Genomic DNA, 15,670 nt, shown 5'->3' on the forward strand with positions numbered 1-15,670 from the left:
GCTGGGCTGAGGGGTGGAGACAGAAGTGGAGGATTAAAGATGCTGGAGGACCTCAGTTCTCACCCACAATGTGGGGCTCCCCCCTCTGGGCCAGCTGGGGGTCCTGCAGTGGGATGTGCATCTGCAGGAGGAAGGATGAAGCAACAGCGACCTCTCCGCCCCACGGACTTGTCTTTAAACACTCCTGTGATTGGCTGGAGAGGTGGCTCAGCAGCGGAGCGGTCGCCCAGCATCGCGCACACACAGAGTCCTGCGGGGGTGACTGAGGCAGATGAGCTGACCTTTCAGCCCCGACACCCGGCAGGCTACTGTACCCAGACCCCCGTCCCCACAGGGTCCGCCCACGCTCTTGCTGGAACTGTCATTGAGCCAGCCACGGTCGCTAGAGCGCTCCTCTTGCGTGTCTTCCCCGCAGTGGGAGAGGAGGTGCGGAGGTGACTGAACATTCTCTGGGGGAGGCCGGAAAGCCCAACTGGGGGCCTCCTATGCATCCACCAGAGGCCCTTCCGTGGGTGTGTGCAACAGACCTTGCGGCCTTGGAGCTGCAGCCCTGGAGGCTGCAGAGGGACTGGGGCTGGGGGAGGGTATAATAAATACCCCGAGGCTGGTGGAGCCCTGAGTGGCCTCCTTCCCTGGGCCTGAGTGACAGCCAGCCTAGGCCTTCGCACTCCCAGGAGCCAGAAGGAGGGAAAGAGAGAGAGCTGCAGGGGCAGAGGAGGGGGTGCCAGCCAGGGACAAAGGCAGAGACAGAGAAACAAAGGAAGAGAAATCCCCTCTTGTTATAACCTATGGTTTCAAGAAAAATGTGGCTTGCTCCCCCAGGAGGTCTGAGTGCAACCCTGAGTCCATCTGATGCAAGGCCAGGCCCTTCTCCCTTGCACACTGCACCTCAAGCCCAGGTGTGACACGGTGTCCTGGGCGCTCTCCTAGGCCGGAAGCTTCCCGGGCCCATGTGCAGAATCAGTTGGAGTCAGAGGCAATCATCTCCTGCCAGATTTGGGAGCAAACATTTTTCTTTCTGGATTTAAATAATTGCATTGCATCCCCAGTTCTGGTTCTCTTCTGAAGCCAGCCCCAAATGACGTTTGGCAGGCTAACGATGGTCTGGCTTTCCCCCCCTCCGCCCTGTGGGGTTTTCTCAGAATATTTTCCTCAATGTCTGGGTAGCTGGCTTCTAAACGAGTTCGTTTTTGTTTTTTTTTTTTTTAGTTCAGGTCTCAAATTTTATTAAATTTAAATTTTATTCCATTTCAGGCTATAAAATCTCCAAAAGTGGCTTTGAAAGTGAACAGGTTTTGGCATGCTGGAAAGAGGTTACCTCCAATGCAAATAAAAGAGTCTCGCTTCCGAGGAGAACCAGGCTCTGAGGGTTGGGAAAATGCGTGGAGTGGTTAGAGACTGTGGCACAGAAATGGTCAGAGACCAATTTAAAAGCACATATATTTTAAATGAAACATTCTGTGGACATATGGAACCAATAGTTCTGCCAGGAGCTCAATTCTAGGGATCAAGTCTTAAGAACTAAACTTCAGTCTTTTACTACCCCAGGTGATTTTAAGCCGACAAATGAAAACTCCCTTTTTTTTTGCTTTCTAGTCTAAGGGGAATCTTAATACATTTTTAAATTATTTGGCATTTTGAATTAATTTTCTTAGAATGAAACGAGATTCTTAAATTGGGATCTTGTAGGGAAAAGACAGCCAGGTAATTAGTGAGCTGATCTCCTTTTCTGACACATGGATACAAAGGAGGGGGCGATGAACTCCAACCAAGGTGCACACAAAATCTATTTTAGAGCAAAAATTTCAAAGTAAGCAACACCATCTGTTCTTTAATTATTTCTCCTTATAAAAAAAAAAGTCGCTAAATTTATTTGGGTTACTTAGTTGGAAAGAAATGTCTTTAAGACACTCAGAGCTGGAGCTATTAAAGGCAGATTGTCAGCCCCTGTTTGCTAGGTAGCCAGGAACTCAAAATAGTCAAGGCATTTTAGAATCGACTTTCTTTTCCATCAGTGACTTCCTCTCAGTTTTAAGCAGGGCATGGCTATCCAGGACCTGGGGGACAGTCCTCGGCTGCTCTAGTCTGGGGGCAGGGTTCTGGTATTGAATGGAGGGAGCGAGCCTGGACAGTAAAGGAGGTGTGGATCCGATCCCAGAGAGGATTCAGGCCACCAGGTTTCTCTAACCCTTCTGGGGTTCTGTCCAGCTGACCATCAGTCTCTCCCTCCCTCCATCCATGGTTCAGCCATCCTCTTCTTCAACCAGTATTTCTTCCTATGAGCTGAACACAGCATTAGTCCCCGTCCTCGGGAAACCTGCCTTCTGATTGCTTGAGACAACAGCCCTGAGAAACTCACAGGGGAGCCCACGACTTCCAACATGACGTGTGCTCCGGAGTCTAGACCAGTGCTGCCCGAGAGAACCTTTGCAGAGAGGGGAATGTTCTCCATTTGGACCGTCCCGCATGGCTGCCACCTGCCCCAGGTGGCTGTTGAGCATTTGAATGTGACGAGTGTGACTACTTTTGTTAGAGATGAGCTCTTGCTGTGTTGCCCAGGCTGGCCTTGAACTCCTGAAATCCGGCCATCCTCCACCTCCCAAGTAGCTGGGACTATAGGCATGGGCTCTGCCTCACCTGGCTTACTATTTTTAATTTGACTTAACTTTGATTTTCACTTAAGTAGCCACAGGAGGCTAATGGCTACTATCATGGATAGCGCAGGCCCGATATCACCCTCACCTGGGAACTGGTTAGAAATGCAATTCCCAGGCCCCTGGATCTGCTGAGCCAGAATCTCTGTGGGTGGAGCCCGGGAATCCGAGACTGCACAGTCTCTCCAGGTGATTTTTACGCAGCTTTGCTCAGGCCAGCTCGGCAGTGGGTGTGATGCTACAGTGCGATTCGGTTGGGTTGGGTGCTGCTAGGAGCAGGGGAACGGAATTCCAGACGTACAGACGGCTCCTGAGAAAAAGGGGTGGTAGGGCTGGGTCTAAGAGTAAGGAGGTGACGTGGACGGGCTTGGGGGCTGGGGCGTTGGTGGTGATGGTCCACAGCTCCCCAGACCCCCTGGTGGGAAGGGCTGGGCACACTGATGTTGGAGTAGAGAGAAGGGAGTTTGTGAAGAATCTGGTTCCTCCACCACCCGCCCCCATTTCCCCCCCCCCCCAGGAAATCCTCCCCAGGCTCTGCCTCTCCTACATGGCGTCCCTAATCTTGGAGTCCTCTTCCAGATCCCTCGTGTGGAAACCCAGGACAGGCCAAGAGGAGAGGCTTCCGCCAGCGCCGTTTTAAAATCCGAGGTAACCGGATGCCTTTTGGGGAAAGGCTTCGTAGTAATTTTAGTGACATCTTTTCTGTGGTCTAGACCTAAGATCAGCATTTTAGGGAAAAGTGTCGAGGCCCAGCGTCCCCTGCCTGCCCGCCTCCCTCTGTCCTCCCCTCGGCACTGCGTGGACTCTGGGCAGAACGTCAGGTGGCCAGAGCCTCCGCTGAGCCCCAGCGATTTATTTGGCAGCTAAAAGTTTTGTCCCTGGAAGACGCCAGACTTATTTTGAGATGGCAAATGTGGCGGATGCTTCCCGGCTGGCAAGACACCAGCTGTCTGATCTCAGCCTCGGGGGCGGTATTTTGGGGGGATATTGGCAGCTTCTTATCTAAAATAGACACGTGCCTTGCTTCACCCTCCCAGAAGCTCTGGCGGCGCTCTGTGTCCCCAGGTCCTGGGGTGGCACCTGGGGCATTGGCACTGCCCCGTGTTGACCAGTTGCTCTTGTCAATATCACTTGTTTCTGTTCCTCCAGGCCCAGGACACTACCTAGATCTGTCCTCTAGGCAGAGATATTTGTAATAAACTCTTCGAAATCTTTTGGCAAGAATATCCTGGGAGAGCACTGTTTGGCTCACAGGAACAAACAGCTAACGGCAGAATTCGAGCCACCAGGACCAGACACTGATTGATAGAGAAAGATGCTTTCCAAGAACCTCTCATGTCATCCTGACTCGGTGCCAAAAAGTCATCCCCAGGTCCTACCCTGAAATCCTGAAGCGAGGTCTCAAACTTAGGGTCACCCGAGGAGGGCACCTGGCTCCAGGTTTTGTTGGTTGGTCGCTCAGGTTTAAAATTTGCTTGGGGTCTGGGGTGGTGGCTCCGCGGTAGAGCGCTCGCCTAGCACGTGCGAGGCCCTGGGATCGATCCTCAGCACCACCTAAAAATAAATAAATAAAATACAGGTATTGTGTCCTACTACAAATAAAAAATAAATATTTAAAAAAATTTGCTTGGAATTTGAACATAATTCTTTTTTTTATATTCATTATTTTAGTTTTAGGTGGACACAATGTCTTTATTTTTATGTGGTGCTGAGGATCGAACCCAGTGCCTCACGCATACTAGGTGAGCCCTCTACCACTCAGCCACAACCCCAGCCCTAGAACGTAATTCTTAAGATTCAGGAAAGTTTGCACACAAACTGAGGTTTCTAACTGTCCTTAAAGTCACCAGGAGATCTGGCAGCCCCAGACTGAGTTCTCACACGGCAAGGATCGCTGGCGCTGTCCTGCCAGTTTCCACGACTCCCGAGTGCAGAGTGCAGCCGAGCCCTCTTTGCCCCTTTCGCTGTCTGACCCTGGAAGCCTCGAGCGTCGCTAACACACTAAGGGGTAGATGAGCTGGGGCAGCACGCAGGAGTCTGCATGGAACTTCGGGTCCAACCCTGCTTCCTGCTTGCTGTGTGACTCTGCTCCAGTCACGCCACCTCTCTGTGCTTCAGCTTCCCCATCTGTCTGGAGGCCAGTAGACGAGATCAGTGGTTTTCCACTTTCAGCCAGGGCAAGGCTGAGAGGTGGGCTGCCTTGTCTCCCTTCTCTCCTTTTTGAATTAGGCCTGGGCATCAGATTTGCTTAGGTGACTCCCTGCTCATCCAGGGTTGGAAAACTCCCGGGTAACTACTTGTGCTAACCCCATAGCTGGGGGCGTGAGGTGTATGAGAACAGGAAAGGGACAATACCTTTTTATTTATTTATTTTTTTGTGGTAGTGGGGATTGAACCCAGGGCGTTTTACTGCTGAATTGTATCCCCAGCCTCCACCTCCTTTATTTTTGAGACAAGGTCTTCTAAGTCACTGAGGCTGGTGATCTTCCTGCCTCAGCCTCCTGAGCTGCTGGGATTACAGGCGTGCGCCTAGGCTTCTGGAACCATAATACGTTTATTAATAAGAAGATGGGATTTGCTGAGCAGCATTATTCTCCTACAAAGAGAGGCTCTCCTCCCCTGTTTTACACATGAAGAAACTGAAGTTTTGAGAGGTTGAGTAACTTGCCAGAGGTCACACAGCTACGAGTGGCCAAGAGCCCGGGTTTGTGTCATTACAGACAGTGAGCCCTAAGTACTGTTTCTGTCCCTTAGGTGGCTTGAGAGGGGGTAGGTACAGAGAGGTGCCCTGCGGTGAAGGGGGGCCAGTGCCCTAGGGAGACCCTGCCACCTCCTGCCCTAGCCCTCCTCGCAGGCCATCGGCACACAGGGAAGTCCCCCTCTGGCTCTGTGCTCAGGACCAGGCCTCCCTCCCCCAGGGCTGACCCGGGCTGCGCTCCCGGGCTCCAGGTGATCAGGAGAGCTGGCAGCCCTGGACTGAGCTCCTGCACAGCAAGGGTCAGTGGTGCTGTGCGCTGCCCTCGGATGGGATAGGGAGATGCCCGCGAGGCCCATCGAGCCGAAAGCCCTTTGTGGTTTTTTTGCAGGTGTGACAATGGCTCACCCAGGCCACATTGCGCAGCCCGGACAGCTGCTGTGGTTGTTTAGGGGGAACCTGGAGAATGGTGGGGTCTGGTAGTGCTCAGGACCCAGTGTGACCTGTCTGAGCCTGGGTTCTCCCATCTGAGAAAGGAGAACCCCTGTCCGTGCCCACTCCCAGCCTGTGTCCCTTTGATGGAAAGGGCAAGGGTAACCCCCACTGCCAGGCTCCCCCTGCAGCTCACCCCCTCTGCAGCTCCTCTTGGGAAAGGGGGTGAGTCCCCCCATTTACAGGTGATGTCTGAAAAGGTTAATGTCATAGGCTCTGGCCGACGTCCCCAGCTGCTGAGGGCTGGGCTTGTGACTCTGGCCAAGGCCTCGTCCATCCCAGGCCTGGGTTCCCAATGGCTGGGGGAGCCTGGACCCAGCCGGGGACTCCTGGCACCTCTAGCCAGGCCCTGGGCGCAGGCTGCCCTTCCTGCGCGGTTGCTTCCTGAGCGCTCTGGGCTCCGGGGAGGAAGTGGCGCTCAGTGAGCCCCGCCGTCCCCCAGGAAGGAGGAGTTGCTTTCTTCCTCCAGGTGGGGCCTGGGCCTGCTCTCCAGGGCGGAGTGGAGGGCTGTGGGCTCTCGGGCCTGCTGAGATCACCCTTCCCAGGTGGCTCCTGGGTGGGATGAGGGTGGAGAGGCGCTTGGTCTCAGCTGCTGTCTTAGCAACAGGGCTGCTCTCCTTCCATCAGGGTTCGGGGTTCGCACTCGACCGAGGTGACAACTTAGGCCCAAGAGGGTTTCCTGGTGGGGGGAGAGCGGCTGGGATGGATGGGAGGAGGACCAGGGCTTGGGTGGCTGCAGACCCTAGGGGACCAAGGAATGGACGTCCCTCCAGGGAACCCCACCGTGGGGAGAGCCCCGCGTCCTGGCGTCGCCCGCGTCCCTGGGCGGCGGAACCAGGCCCCCGGGAAGTGTAGGCACTATCCTGGGTCGGCAGGGAGAGTCCCTCGAGGTCCGCACGGGGTGAGGGGGTCTTAGGGCACAGTCAGGTGCTGGTAGCAGAGGCGGGCAGAGGCTGCCTGGAGGCGGGGACCCTGCCCCAGCACGGCTGCTGTGTGGCTGTGCTGTCCGCCATCTTGGGAGGCCTCAGCGGCCCAGGTCGGGGTCGTGGGGTGGGCTGGGTGGAGAGGTTTGTCGCCCATCAGGCCAGCTTTGGGCCCTGGATTGGGTTTACCAAGTCACACACAGGGGACACTGGGATGGGAGGGGTCTTGGGGGAAACCTGGTCCAGTCTCACCTTGTACCACAGGGAAACGGGAGTCCAGAGGGGCCAAGAGTGTCTCCAGGGCCCCACCACCCAGCAGGGACAGGTTGGAGTGAGGGGGGTCGAGGTGGAGCGCCACAATACCCTGTCCCCAAGGGAACATGGGCACCCCGGGGATGGGGCAGAGGGTTGTAAGGAGGACACACACACACACACACACACACTTATAAACACTGGCTGCTCATGAATGCATACGGGGTAAAATTAAAAACAGCCCTCAGCCACCCACCTGCCTTTCCCGGAGGCCACCGTTGTTCTAGTCTCTGTTGCCTGGTTCTAGGCAATTGTGTGTTCGGCCACACGCGTGACAGACGCAGACATCTTCCTCCTGTCCCCGCACCGCGCCGCGGTCTGTGTTAGAAACACAGACTCTCTCTCTCTTCCCTCTTTCTTTTTTGGTACTGGATGTGGACCCAGGGCCACACCTGCTAGGAAAGCACTTGACCACAGAGCCACACCCTTACTCAGCCCCTTCTGTTTTTTGGGAGGGGATTGAACTCAGGGGCACTCCACCACTGAGCCACACCCCCAGCCCTATTTTATATTTTATGTAGAGACAGGGTCTCACGGGGTTGCTTAGCGCCTCCCCGAGGCTGAGGCTGGTTTTGAACTTGCGATCCTCCCGTCTCAGCCTCCCACACGTGTGTGGCCCCTTCTGTTTTTGAGACAGGGCCTCACTGAGTTGTCCAGGCCGGCCTGGAGCTTGCGATCCCCCAGTTTCAGCCTTCCGAGTCACTGGGATTGCGGGTGTGGGACCCCGCATCTGGGACTTTAGTACTTTGTAAGTCAACTTGTTTTCGTTGACACTTGACACACAGACAAGTCCACTGGCCACCAGCGTGTTCCACTGAGGAACAACAGGGCAAGCTTCCCAGGGGCCGACTCTGCTCCACCCTCTGCCCGAGGACAGCGGCTGCCCTCACTTGGAGGTTTTAATTGCTATGTGTTTGTTTTAGTTGCTTTGTGTTTGAAAAACTAAACCAAACCAAACCCCAAACCAAAACAACAAAAAACCCAGCCGGCACACCCCACTGGAGATTTCCCAGGGAGGATTGCTTGGGATGGCAAGTACGGTGCTGGGCCTGGGGCTCTGGTTCTGTGACACAGGATGGCTGAGGTTCCCTCTGGGGGCCACAGGGACCTTATTTCCTCCTGCTCACCCTCATCCCAGCCCCACCCCCTTGACTGACCACCCACAGTCCACCATGCCTGCAAGACATGCCTCATCTGTCATGCTGCAAGACACAGACCCCCCAGGACTGGTGGGGAAACTGAGGAAAGTGGCTGAGCCTCTGCCAGCGTATGTGTCCCAGCCTACACCAATAACAGGGCTCTCCCCCCCCCCACAGTCAGGTGCCAGGTGCCTGTAATCAGAATATAACCAGGTGGAGGGGATGTGTGGCTGCCCGGGAGCCAGGACGCTCTGTGTCAAGAGTTGGATTTGTACAGGCCTGGGTTTGAGTCCTACCTCTGTCACTTGCTGGCTGTGTGACCATGGGCGAGTGTCTTCACCTCTCTGAGAATGAGTTTCCTCCCTTGTGAAGTGAGAATGGTTAAAACCCTCCCCCACAGGGTTTCCAGGAGGATCATGAGTCCTCTGTGTGTGGGACACCCAGCCCAGTCCTTGGTGTACGTGTTCGGTGACATCACACTTGTGGAACTGCCATCATGGTGCCTCCAGGGGTCTGCTCCGGCCCACGGGCCTGGAGGTGCCGGGGAAGGAGGGGAGGAGAGGGACAGGGGTCTGTGCTCCCCACCCCGTGGCATCCATCCCACATGAGCAACTGGCTCTCAGCGGGGCGTGGAAAACAGGATCTCTCCCTGGCGGGTGGGGACTGGCCCGCCCTCCGGGCAGCTGCCCTGTTCCCAGATCTAGGGTTCCAGGCTGGGTGGCTGGGCGGGTGGGTCAGGCGGGGCCTGGGCAGCTGACAGAACCTCCCAGAGGGCTGGGAGGCCAGCTGCAGCTCGGGCTTGCAGAGCCAAGTCCTGCTTTAACCCCTTCTGCTCCCAGTTGCTCTTCCGAGCCCCATTGCCTTGGTCGGCCCGAGTGGCCCTGGGAGTTGGGTGGCCGGGGGTCTCCAGCAGGCAGTGCAGGGCTGTACGCGGCCTGGCGGAGCCTCGCTGGTTTAGAATGGGTCTGCAGACGCAGTCATATGTCTGGCCTCCCCCAGAAAAACCAGGCCAGACCCTGCTGTGCATATCAGGGTGACAGCTGTGCTGGGCTGGCCTGGGGTCATTCACAATCCGATTGTCCAGCCTGGTGCCCCTGAAATCACTGGCGGTTCCATCAAGGTCACCTCTAACCTCCTGTCCTACCTGATCCTTGAGTCACCCTGAGGGTCTCCCTGCCTTGCTTGACCCCCTCCGGGCGGCACCCTCACCTCCTCTGCATGGACCTTCCCTCTCGGCCTCTGATGGCGGAGCCTTCTCTCTTGAAACACTCTGGTCGTGACTTTCACTGGTTGGTCCTGACGTGACCTCTCGGGGCTGCACAGCAAATTCGACTGCTCTTCCCCTGACAGTCCTTCCGAGGCCTGAAGAGAGTTCTGGGGGCCCCGAGCCCCCCCGCCCGGGCTAGCAGCGCCTGTTCCTCAGCTTGCCTCCTAAGACGTGGCTTTGAGACCCCCCCCAGTTCCCTGGTGCCCCCTCCTTGGCCACACCCCAGCAGGCTGCGAGCCTCTTGCAGGGGCTTGTCCAGCGCTGGTCTGCACACCCTGAGGGCTGGGGGGGCCCTTCAGCCGGGCCTGAGGTCCCTCTTCTGTTCGAAAAGAGAACATATACGTGCCGGGCGGTGCTCAGCGAGGCCGGCCACCTGGACCGCCCACGGCACTTCGGAGCGGGGCATTCGGGTCCATGTGTGCACCGGTACTTATCCCCTCCCTCTGCCGCCCCCCAACAATCTGGGGGTTTCAAAGGTAACAAAGCAAAGGGCGTGGGGTGAGCTCATGTCATCCAGTGGGTGGGAGTGGGGTGCCTATGCTGGGAGACCCTGCCCTGGGCCGGGACTGACAGAGAGAAGGGGAAACTGGCTGGGGCTCTGCTTTGGAGGGGCTCGGCCCAGATGTCTCAGCTGAGCGGGACACTTGAGGGAATTATGGGATCTGAGAAGGCGGTTTATTATTTATTGATTGATTTTTGGTACTGGAGATTGAACCCAGGGGTGCTTAACCACTGAACCACATCCCCAGCCCCTTCCATTTTTTATTTTAAGACAGGGTCTCATTAAGTTGCCTAGGGCCTTGATAAGTTGCTGAGGCTGGCCTTGAACTTACGATCCTCCTGCCTCAGTCCCCCAAGTCACTGGGATTATTGGCATGTGCCACCACACCTGATCCCAGCCCTTTTTATATATTTATTTTTAAAGAATTAGTTGATAGGGTCTCGATAAATTGCTGGGACTAGCCTTGAACTTGTGATCCTCCTGCTTCAGTGTCCTGAGTCACTGGGATTGCAGGAGTGTGCCACCCCACCTGGCTGAGGAGGTCGATTTATGCAGGGTTCTGGGCAGGGGCCTCTGGTATGGAGAGTGGCATTTGAGGTGCTGGGAGCGGTGGCTGTAAAGGTCCTGAGGCAGGCAGTGTTCCCCTGGAGGGCAGAGTCGGGTGCAGAGGCTTAGCATCAGGAGTGGGGCAGGGGACTGGGCCCAGTGGCAGCAGGTCCTGAACACCACAAGGGGTTGATTCTTGTGTGACCTCTATTTGACCTTGGTGAGGAAACTGAGGCACAGAGAGGTCAACCACAAGCCCAGTCAATGTGGTTGGCGTTGGAGCCAGGCCTGCTCTCCAGCCCTGCGCTCTTTGCTGTCAGTGTCCTGGCGGGGGGACCTCACAGACCAAAGACACCCAATCAGTGTCCCTGCAGAAGCCTGAGCAGGAATGGAGACCGAGTCATGCCAGGCCAGAGAGCAGGGTATCCATCCGGGCAGGCCCCAGGTCCTTGGGCTGAGCTCTGGGCTGGAGAGGCCCCTGTTGTCTTCCTCCTTGGGTGGGGAGTATGGGAACAATGGGACACGCCCCCCTTCCAGACGATTCTCCCTCCCCCAGTTAAGGAGGGGAGGGGCGCTATCTGCCTGGGGAGGGTGACTGGCAGCGGAGCTTTGACACATGGGCGTCCCTATCTGAGGAAAGGAGTGGGGGCTGGGGAGAGCATGGGTGGGCTGCAGGCCGGGGGTCCGTGATGTTAGAGCAGGGCCGGGGTGAAGGGCTGGGTCCTGTCAGCTGGATCTGCCGCAGTGAGAAGCCTTCCCCTGTGACCTGCCATGTGTTCGCGGGTGGACACCCCAGCCCCACCCTGGTGTCTTTGTCCCCAGCCTCAGGAGCACGCACCAAGTCCCTGAGAATAGGGAGCTCTTCTCTGGCAGGTCCCACCTCTCCCAGAGGCCAGGGCGGTGCCCCCAAGGGGAGCCTGGAGTGGAGCCTGTGGGCCTCGGCCTCCCCTGCGATCCTCCTCCCTTCTGGAAGGTTCTGTGGTCAGGAGGTCCTGAGAGTGCATCGGGGTCACCTAGAACCTGTCTGCGCCCCGGGCCTGGCTGGGAGGACGAGCTGCTGCGCTGGCCGCGAGGAGCGGGCGCACCGAGCAGCTCTCCCTGGGTCCCCGAGGGCCAGCCCCTGCCAGCAGTGGACCAGATGTGTCTTTTTGGACGGTGGAGGGGGAGCTTCTCTGTGTGGGTGTCCTTGCATGATGTGTGGGCTGCTGTGTTTTGATCGGAGGGAGCCAAACTGATTTTCCTGGCCCATCTCTCCGCCATCCGAAGCAGAAAGTTAAATAAACACGGCCAAAGTATTATCACAGGACGCGGGGAAAATGAACTCGGTCCCCGTGGGCGGCCCACATCTGGCAAGCGCTGGGCCTTCCAGGGCTGCGGGATGAGACAGATGTGGCTGGGGGCAGGAAGGGCTCCATGTACCCCCTGCCCGGGGACATGCCTCTTTGCAGGGCCCTGCGCCAACCCGGGGGCCGCGGGGGCCGCAGGCTTCAGTTCAGCTGCGTTGCTCCCGGCCCTGGCCCTTCCTGAGGCCTGGCCTTGTGGCTGCGTTTCCTCTGAGCCTTCCTGAGGCTCCCTGGCCCAGCCCGGGGCTGGAAGCGCCACTTAGGAAACTGGCCAGGCGGATGAGGTGAGCACCTGGGCCCGGCGCAGGGAGCGGCCCCGCGGGCTGTGGTAGGTGGGCCAGCCATCGGGGGGCACCTGGCCTCCTGCCAGCCTGTCCCCTCCCCCCTCCGTTCTCTGCCCAGCCCTGTCCTTGGCTCGTGACACTGGCTCTCCCTGAACTTCAATGGGCTGGATGGCTTCCCGGAGCCCCATATAGGACAACTGATAGGTGCTCTTTGTTGGGAGGAAGCGAAGAGGGCGCAGCCTCCCTCCCCGTTTGGTTATTTATCAGAGCTGCCCAGTTACTTCCCGTGCCCAGAGTTCCCCCAAAGGTGACATTTCCACCCGAGGCCTGTAGTGACTCCGGTGGTTGACAGGGGAATTCATTTTTTTTCCCTTTGTACTTGCATGTTTATTTCCTATTAGGAACATGCTACTTGCTATGTTTGTGCGGAGAGTTATTAGGAAGATTTCTAGCCGCCCACCAAGTGAGGCTCACAGCTCAGAGGGCCGCTGGGAGACCAGGAGCCAGGGACCGGGGCGTGGGGCCGAGAGCCCCTGGGGGCTCCAGAGCAGGGGCGCGGACTCGGGTGGAGTCTGGGGCAGGCTGTTCCTGGGATGTTCCTGCCCGCCCTGGGCTGGGGACACTGGGAGGCCCAGTCACTGCTCAGGAGTGTGTGCCGGGTAGGCCCCGTGGCGGTCATCTCGTGTGGCCACGGCCCGCAGGGTGTTTTGGCAGTGCCGCGCGCACGTTTGGGCCAGGGGGTCCTGATTTGGTGGGGGCAGCTGCCAGGTGGAGACGCCCGGCCCCGAGGCCTGCCCACGGCCGCTCACCACGGTGGGTGGGCCATGGGGCCAAGGGGGGGGACGCACCTGTGCCAGTGAAACGCCCCACTCTAATCAGACTTGTTAAAAGTACTAACTCCTAAGCCCCACAGCATCTGGCCACCCTCTCCCCTGGGACCTCCACGTGGGATTGCGAACGTCTGGGGGCTCAGTCCCGTGGAAGCCGTGGAGCCTTGTGTGGGAAGGAGGTGAGGAGGGAAGGGCCTGAGTGTGGGTAGCACAGGGTGCTAAGTGGGGCATTTTATGTTCTGCAGTTTTTAAAACACACACAGGATAGGGGAGAGGAGCAAAAAGAAAAGAAGAAAGGGGGGGGGGAGAGAGAGAGAGGTGTCCACACTCTCAGCAGCCCTGCGTGTGTGCTTGCACACGCACACACATTCGCTTCCAGCAAGAGGCTCAGTTTCCTCCTTGCTGGTGTTTGGGACCAGCCACCATCACCGCAGCCGGGCGGTGTGTCAGCGGAGGACGAGGGGAAGGGGTCGTGAAGGAGTCTCTACTTCATGGTGCCTTTCTTCAAACGAAAGTGGAAAAAAGGCAAGAGAGTGTGGGTCTCTGCTCTTTCCCTCTTCTTTCTTTCTGCCCCAAACAGCAAAGCGATGCGGGTGGGTGCTGGTCCCTCTGCCCTGAGACCCCACCGCCTGCACCCCGGGGCCCAGGTGCCCAGCTTTGGGCTCCTCCCGCTCGATCCCCACTTCTGTCCAGCTCTTCCTGTGGGCTGTGGGTGTGGCCCCTCCATGCACGGCTGTGGTCCCTCCACCGGGTCCCCTTTCATCAGCGTCGGACAGCTGGTGGGCCAGAACTCCGCGTTGCCACCAAAACAGGATGCGGAGCCAGACCCTGTCATAAATCCACATTTATATGCACACGTTCCTGGTTAACGAGACCGTGCAGGGATGACTGTATGAAATGAAACCTGTATATGAACGTGGGGACGGCGTTCAGGGAGAGCCGGGATTAGACAGGAGGGCAGCCTGGGAGGCCTGGGGCCCTCTGCGTTAAGGCCCAGGCAGGCAGTTCCCCAGAAAGGGAATTTTCAGGAAACCCTGAATGGACTTGCTGGGGACTCAGAGACAATGATCCTATTAGGTGTGGCCCACTCTAGGCAAGACACTAAGCCAAGCTCTTTACCTGGGTCATTTCACTTTGCCTCTAAAATGAATAGGAATCTTATCATCCTCACTTTAAACCTGTGGAAATCAAGACTCAGAGAGGTGGGGTTATTGCTCAGGGTCACACAGCAAGGAAGAGAAGAGTTTGTGAGATTGACGTAGGCCGGCGTCTCCAAGACTGACCTCTACAGAGTAACCGCTGCAGGATTTAGAGGGATCCTTTCAACCACTACCTTCCCAATCAATTTCTGCTCTTCTGAGAGGTCCAAACAGCCTGGGAAGCTGGGCCAGTCCATCCCTGTCTGTTCCACACTGGCCAAGAGAGGCGGGGGCTGTGTGTGTTCATGTGAGCTCGCGAGCTGTGCAGACCCCACTTCCAACCCGGGCCCCTCCGCCTGTTGCTCATCTGGTTTGGCTCACGTACCCAAATTCATTTAGCTTCAGGTTTTCCCAGCTGCAAAATGGGTCCCCACTTCCGTAGGGCCATAGGGAGAATTAGGCGTGAACGTGTCATGTGAGGGAGCCCACCAGAGGCAGTGGGTGCTGTCAACAGCGTCTCTGATGAGTGAACTTGTGCCAGGTACCGAAGGCCGAAAGGAGGGGATGTGGAGATTTCTCTCCAAAGGGAGGCAGGGTTGGGGGCTGTGTGGGGTAGAGTTGGGGCTGTGGGGTTTCTGCCATGCTCCTAGGTATGGGGCTCTGTTATGGTTTGGATGTGAGTTGTCCCCCAAAAGTTCACGTGTGAGACAAGGCAAGAAGGTTCAGGGGAGAAAAGATCCATTTATGGCCCTAACCTGATCAGTGAATCAGTCCCTGATGGGATTAACTGGGTGGTGACCGGAGGCGGGTGGGTGTGGCTGGAGGAAGCCATCCGTTGGGGACACGGCCATGGGCTGTATATTTTGTATCTGGAGAGTGGAGTGTCTCTGCTTCCTGATCCTCATGCGAGCCGCTTCCCTCGGCCATACTCTCCACCCATGATGTCCAGCCTCACCTCGAGCCCCGAGGAATGGAGCCTGCCGTCCCTGGACTGAGGCCTCTGAAACTATGAGCCCCGAAATAAACCTTTCCTCCTAAAATTGTTCTGCTCAGATTCTTCAGTCACAAGAGCAAAAAATCTGACTAAAGCAGACTCTGAACTGTGTGCTTGTGTACTTGGATGTTATTTTGTTTTTTGATCCTGGGGGATTGGACCTGGGAGTGCTTCTACCCCTGAGCCACATCCCCAGCGCTTTTAAAATGTTTTATCTCAAGACAGGGTCTTGCTAAGTTGCTTAATGTCTCACTGAGTTGCTGAGGCTGGCTTTGAACTCACTAGCAATTCTCCTGCCTTAGCCTCCTAAGCCACTGGGAATACAGGCGTGTGCGCTGTGCTGGCTCCAGAATATTTTTTATTTCAAGATGGGGCCTCACTATGTTGCCGAGTCTGACCTTGAACTCGAGATGCCCCTCTTGCCTCAGGCTCCCGAGCCACTAGGATTACGGGCGTGTGCCACTGCACCTGGCTGAATCACGCACTTTATAAACACCATCTCTTTGATCCTCAGAGCTACCTTGAAGCTCTGAACAGAGAGTTTGCTATG

At 56.9% G+C, this 15,670-nt stretch overlaps 1 protein-coding gene across 1 annotated transcript in view; it reads left to right on the forward strand.

Moving 5' to 3' along the window:
* The first annotated feature begins 12,080 nt into the window (after window positions 1-12,080).
* The window catches only part of Znf423 (zinc finger protein 423), a 278,391-nt gene continuing 274,801 nt past the window's right edge, over window positions 12,081-15,670 (forward strand). Inside the window, exon 1 of the mRNA XM_048792228.1 lies at window positions 12,081-12,157. The gene's annotated coding sequence lies outside the window, so the exon portion shown is untranslated. The remainder of the gene's footprint in view (window positions 12,158-15,670) is intronic.

This window comes from Marmota marmota, unplaced genomic scaffold (genome assembly GCF_001458135.2).
Source record: "Marmota marmota marmota unplaced genomic scaffold, marMar, whole genome shotgun sequence".
NCBI lineage: Eukaryota > Metazoa > Chordata > Mammalia > Rodentia > Sciuridae > Marmota > Marmota marmota.